The sequence below is a fragment of the Lissotriton helveticus genome, chromosome 7 (genome assembly GCF_964261635.1).
Source record: "Lissotriton helveticus chromosome 7, aLisHel1.1, whole genome shotgun sequence".
NCBI lineage: Eukaryota > Metazoa > Chordata > Amphibia > Caudata > Salamandridae > Lissotriton > Lissotriton helveticus.
Window position 1 is genome coordinate 658671662 of NC_136068.1, and position 6913 is coordinate 658678574.

A 6913-nucleotide genomic window follows, 5' to 3' on the forward strand; every position below is an offset into this window, starting at 1 on the left:
TTGTCTAGGGTAAATGAATTCTTCTTTGGGTTTGATGTAATTGTTGCTTGTTTACCACTTGTTCTTCTTGAGGTTGGTAGTCCTCAATCTTGTGGGAATGTTTCCCCGTTTGTATTATGTCCCGGTTCTTGAATAGTGTTATTTGAAAATTCTCTTTGTGTCTTAACCTATACTCGTCCTCATGCTGGTCTATCTTTTCCCAGTTTTTGTTATCCCTTGATGAATTTACCATATTTGTTGAAGCTATCGGGTCTTCAGGTCTGATTTTAACCATATGGGGCATGTTTCCGACTTGATGGCTCCTCCTGACTCATCTAGGGTCAATTGGTATGGGGACTTTACTAAGACCTCGCCCCTGCCCACGGATGTATCCTTATGATTTTTACTGTTGGCGGGAGATGATAACATCCTACTAGTTGACTCTCTGGGTACTTGCGATGATGAATTTTGTTATAGTAAAAAGATGCTATCAGAACTCGCGGAATTGATTGAGCCACGTCGTGTGTTGTCCTTTTCGGAGTAGGGGGGTACATTAGTCGTGTTTTCAGTCACTGTGTCACGTTTATTGCGTTTTTTCCTTAGTCTCTTCCTTTCCCTTTTGCTTAAATGTTGGTTTTGAGGGGGTTTATTCACTGGTCTTGACCTCGAGTCTACGTCTCGAGTGTCAATATGTTGCCTTGTCTCAGACTTAAGCAGTGTTTCTGTTTTTAAGGTGATGTTATTTTTATTGCTTAATTTGGTGGTTTGAAAGATACCGAACTCCTTGGGAGCCACTTGATTCTCTGAAAACAATACTGGTACTGTAACGTTTTTCAGTTGAATATTAGTTTTTGCTGGTAAAATCTTGTTGCCGCCGCTGATTTTATTATGGTTTATGCTTTGATTGTTAACTTTCAAAATAGTTACGTTATTTGTGAGCAGGCATGAGTGATATGGTGTATCTTGCAAACCTGATGGTAATTTTCTTATTTCTGTCAAGACAGGGCAAGGAACTGGGAAAGCGTTGACTGGCTATCAATGATTGGTGAGCAGCAGCATATCGCTTGGGTCAGGTTGACTTTGGATTGTGCTTTTGTAATTAAGGCGTTCAAGCTTTCCAATTTATTGTCAATCCCTGCCGTGTATACTGCTAGTGTGTTTAAAAGGTCAACTTGTAGATCAAGTTTATCTGAGTGATAATTTAAAGCCAATACTGTGGAATGTAAAGTTTGTAAAAGCTGAGGCCAGACGGCGGTGAATTCAAACGCTACGGGGTTGTGACCTTTAGTCTCCACTTTTGTTTTATTTGATTCTGTTTTGAAAAAGGATAAGTCCAACAGAGAGTGATCATTTTGTTCCCCTTGGTTGGTTTCATGAGTTTCCTGGTGGACCAAGACGGGTGGTGTTGTTGGCATTAATGGTTTGATAATACCCGGAGTAGTTGTGGTCCATTGCGCTGCTTGGGGGGTAGAATTTATTTTGTTTCCAGAGGAGACCGAGTTATCTATGTGAGGATTGGTTTCATGCTGCAGGGGTAATCTGGTGTTGAGAGGGGAGTCGTCGTCGCTTGAAATTGGTATTGATGATGAACATTGATCCTTGCTTAGTTGAAGCGCTTGTTGTAAAGTAGGAGACATGTCTCTAGACTGGATGACTGATCGTGGCCCCTTTTTTTCTGACGTACGGAGTACGTCCCTTGTGGAACAACTGTCTGGAGATGTGACAGTGACCTGATTGTGGAGCTGTTCGTGGATCAAGGTCTGCAATATAATCTGAACTAGGTCGGTGTTGGGAAGAATTTGGTGGGGGCTCAACTAATACAGACGATATTTCATTGGGGTTCGTAAGAGTTTGGGCTTTTGATCCATTTTTCGTAAAATAATCTCTGAGGGTCCTCTTTTTTGTATCATTACTTATTTCATCCTGCATATTATGATGTTGGGTGAGGGGGGCTGGAGGTTATTATTTCCATCGTGGTTGTTTGGCCTGAGGTGCTAGTTTTATAATCGTGTTTCTGTAGAGGGGGCGGTAATGGTGCCTGGGGAGGGGATTGCACCAACTCTGATTCCCCAGGTGACTCTTTAAGATCTTTGTTCAGCTTCGTGCGGGTTTTTGTTGTTTCTTTCTTTAGCCTTCCGGACCGCATTGTGATGTAATTGTAGCTTAATGTTGCAAGGTTTCCTTCTTTAAAGTTTTTAGCTTCCGTATGGAGTAAAGCAACTCCTGTGGCTCTTATAAATTGAGAGATTTGGCCTCAGTAGTCTACAGCCAGCCTCCGCTCTGTTTTTGGTTGATGGTTTTTGAGTGTAGGGTACCAAGAACGGGGGATCAGGAGTGCACTAACCTGTGCTGGACCCTACTCAACCCCGCTACACAACCCCTCTGCTCTTCCAACTCGGCCCCCAGTCACCGGTTTTGTTCTGTGTCCAATGGGTGACAGACTACTAACTACAAAGGGGTCCTTCCCCTCCTTTGCAAATGTGCACGGCCAGGTCAAGGATACTCAAGGCTATTCTCTCTCTATCCAGGTGAAACTTAGGATGATTCGGGATGACTCTCCACACTTTCGTTATGGGATAAGACAGTTGTGTGGTTTAAAAGGGCTCAACTACTCCACTCGTCCAGACTACATGTCCCACTGGTGAGTGCAGGTTTAAGGTGGGGGCTGAATGGGAAGACTGAGTTGGAGGCTGAAGAGAGATAACAGGGCGATCAGGAGCAGGGCACACTGGGGCACCGCAGCCGCACCCAACCTAGTTGAGTCGCTTTCCGCGGCGCACCCGGGCACAACACTCTGCAGTCTCAGATAGCAGAGGCCGCGCTCCAGACCCTGCTCTTGCCCCACCCGGGTGTAGACGCAGGCTCCTCACTGGCTGCTCGCTCCTTACCGCAGGCTGCCTCTGTTGTGACAGGGGCAGAGGCAGCAGTCAACAGTCGCGGACCTCAGGGTGCAGGCCACGTGAAAACCGGGTCTCTAACGCGATTTGCCGATTGGCGGCAATCCTAGATCCACGGGGGGCCCCTCGGGCGTTCTCCGGCAGAGGCAGTGACAGCTCGCCTGCTCCTCACTCGCTCCTCTCTCCTCGAGATCTTGCACTGCCACCTAGAGTTCAAAGTGAGCAGACTGTCACAAGCTGACACAGAGCACACAGAGTAAAAAATGAGACACACACTCAAGAAGGAACTCTAGATCAATTTAGAAAGCAGGTATTTTTATATTTATTTTAACACCAAGAACTTGATTATTAGGTAAGTATTTTTCAGTTTATCTATTTTTGCAGGTAGAAATGTCACTCAAATGTGTTTTTATGTGGTAATGATTTCCTATGGAGAAAGAAACATATACAGCATACAGGTATTTGGAAACGATTCTCAGGGGTCCCCTTTAAGTCTTAATGGTGTAAGGGCCAAGGTCCAATGTACCACCAGCATTTCAAGTTTACCCGCCGTACTCGGGTGCAGAAGTTCTGGATGGGTTGGTAGCCTTGCGCACTACACTGTAAGAAAGAAGGGGGCACATAGAAACAGGCTGCAGAGGGGGACTTGAGGACAAGTCAGGGAGCTCCCAATGGAGGGCTCAGTTTGTTGGGTCTAGGAAGCAGGGGAGCACGGTCGGTTGTCATGGTTCCGGGGACTGGAGCTCAGATCAGAGGGTGTAAGTTGACTGGTGCCCTTTTAAGAAAGGCATCCACTATTCTTGGTTAGACCTGCATAGGGATAGAAAACAGGAAAACTGGGCTTCTCGTGGTGTTGCCTCTGTGATGCTGATGTCCCTCATTGGCTGTTCAGTCTTTGCACTGTTTGTGTCCGGATTGGACTCAAAAGAGCTTTGGTTGCTGCAAGGGGCCGGAACCCCAGGCATTGCTGCAGGGCGCCTCCGGTTTTTCCTAGCACCTTGTCACTTGGTGGGGAGATGGACCTATCTTTTTGGAGCACGATGACCTCTATCTGGGCAGCTACTGTGTCAGTGAACTCATTGAACAGCAGAACGGTTAACCAGATATTGCAATTGTTTCCTGCAGCTCAACAAAGTGCTGGAGGCCCTTCGAGGCTGCTGGAGGAAGAACAAATGCAGGGTGAGTCAGGTTGTTGCAATTATCGGGACAGGAGCAGGTAGGCAGGCAGGGTTAGGCACCAAAGTCCACCAAAAGTCCGCAGTTCTCACTTCAGTGGCTCTTCTTTGCCCTACTATTTCTTCAATCAGATGAATCCAAGGTCCTGGTGTCAAGGGGCCTCCAAAATACTGTATTTAGAGTCATTCAGAGGAGTGAAGGGTACTTGCCCCTGGAGTCATTATGCCACCTATAGGACCACTTCCTGTGGGGAGTGGGCATAGTCCTGCTCCAGAGTTTCTCATTCCACCACCATCAAGATGGTGGAATACTTATTTCATGGGGCACATCAGGCAGCTCACAATAAGGGTGTGACCGGCCTGATAGTGCATCACACCTCCTAGCATAGCTAATTTCCTACCTGTTGTGGTGAAAATGGGTCTCAGTGCAGGAGGTGGCATCTCTCAGGTCTGAGGGGGGATCTGTGGCTGCATATAAAAGGTAGCAGAGGCTTTGAAACCTCTTGCCTTGATAAGCAGATTTACTAGCCATTCAGAAGGAGGAGGTCTAAACACCTCCTGCCAGAACAGGCATCGTTTCTTGCTTCTGAGAGAACTGCTCTCACTTCCAGGGGGTCAGAAACATGTGTGTTGTGGCAAGCTGGAATTAACCAGTCAGCCAGCAAACTAAGAGGTTGGAAGGTTTTAGGGGGCACCTCTAATGTACCCCCTCATACATGTTTTTATTAATCTACTATTGGCATCAGTATGAATGTATTAAGACAATGTGGTTGATAACAAACAACATAGGCTTCAGTGAAGCCAGCAGGTATCTTGGCAACTCATAATTAGCAGTGCCTGGTACACACCTTAATCTGGCTTTCCTGTTCACTAGAAACATCTAGTAATATAACTAGACATTACAGGGGCATAACTGCTCGTTGAGATATGACTTCACATAACCTGTATGCACCCTGCCTTAGGGCTCATAGGACCTATTGTTGGGGTGACTTACATATAGTACATGCAGTTTACAGGCATTATACACAGACAGTGTGCAATGTGTTATTTTCAGAAGTGGTTACACCCTTCCATCCATCTTGCAATGGTAGTTTTCATGTAGGTTTTGTGGGGGTCCCTTTGGGTGGCATAAGACATGCTGAAGCACATAGGGAGCCTCTTTAGTAACCATGCTCTGGCTACCACATGTACTATTTGCCAGGCACTTAGAAAGGTGCTCGAGTTCACTGGAACTGAAGCCTGGTTAGCAGTACACATAGGGACAATAAGTGGTGGGACATCTGCAAATGTGGAATATAGAGAGAGAGAGTACTCCCAGTTGATTTTAGGTCCAGAGGGGGGAGAGACAAACCAAGCAAAAAATACAAAAACCTCAAATATGGACCTATATTCCTTTTGACATTGAATAAATCTACAAGGTTCTTGGAAGCGGATGCCAAAGAGAGAAACTTCACCGTGTTATCAAAACATATAAATTTATTTATTAATTTTTTTATTTTATAAAGTTATTTCTTTAAAAGGAACATTAGTACATCTATGCATATCAAATCATTTTGTCATCTATAAGAGATTCATAATTTTCACAAACATAGTTGTTTCACAAAAACTCAATGAAAATATAGTGCTAAAATTTTGCCCCCTAGTAATAACTATTCTCACCACTCATACATGCATACTAATATGTCAATCATACCAATCCTATTTGTGTAAAAAGACAAACTATCAACATAAGCACAGAGACCAAATATAACAAAACATATAACATAAATGACAGCTCTAAGGTGTACTAAGTGGAAAGCTCAAAGAGCCTGGATGGTAACATTTCTGCTGGTGTTGATGGGATTAACCAGTTTATATCCACAACAGGTAGATGTTAGGCCGACGTACGTTTCGGTGAAAGTCACCTTCCTCAGGGCCAAGGACAACGTATACAAAAAATATTACATACATATGCTAATAAAAGAATCTGGAGGGCATAGTGCAATTTTCTATGGTGTGAGTACTACAGGTATAAGTAAAGCTGAGGGCAGGAGTTAAACGATCCTCTAGGTTGTGAACTCAGTTTCAAAGGTTAGACATGCTCAACAGACTATTTGGTGTAGGTCGTGTCTGGTGTGGGATTCAGGAAACTGCTGTATGCCAGGAATATTTTCTGATCTTTGATCTTTTACGATGTAGTGCGCTATAGTAATATTGTTCTACCAGCTTGTGTTATCTGTTTCAGATGTGCTGGCACCGGGACTGGGGGTTCCGGAGGTTCGGCTCGACGTGAAGATTCGTGAGAGCGATGCCGGGTATTTAAAAGGTTTCCTGGTTCTTACTACGCTATCACCGCGACCGGGGGTTCTGGGGACGTGGCCCAAATGCAGGAACCTTGTAGATTTATTCAATGTCAAAAGGAATATAGGTCCATATTTGACATCTGCAAATGTGTCCAGCTTCCTACACCCAACCAGTTAAAAACTACAACCTCAAACATTTTCAAAACACAAAGCGTAGCGACCACGGGAGCTCCAGTCACCAGGGACATGGAGAACTACTTCTCCTAAGTAGCCAGCATGACCGCTGTATCATGTCCAGCCATGAAGGGTTTAAATGCAGCAGGGACTCGATTACCAGAGTGCATGAGAACCAGCAATGATCTGGCAACACAGATACGACAAAAACGTTCTGTCCAAGGTATGATCCTGAAAAACCAGCGCACTCAGGCGCCCTCTCTTTCCAAGTAGAGCAACTAGCTTATAATTTTCCCATTTGATTGTTTTTCTCTCCAAGTCATGTGCAAAGGCTGAGTTCCCTCTGTCCTTTGTACACAGTTTTTAAAAGAGTCTTTACAGTGCTATAAGAGTCCCATCAGACCAC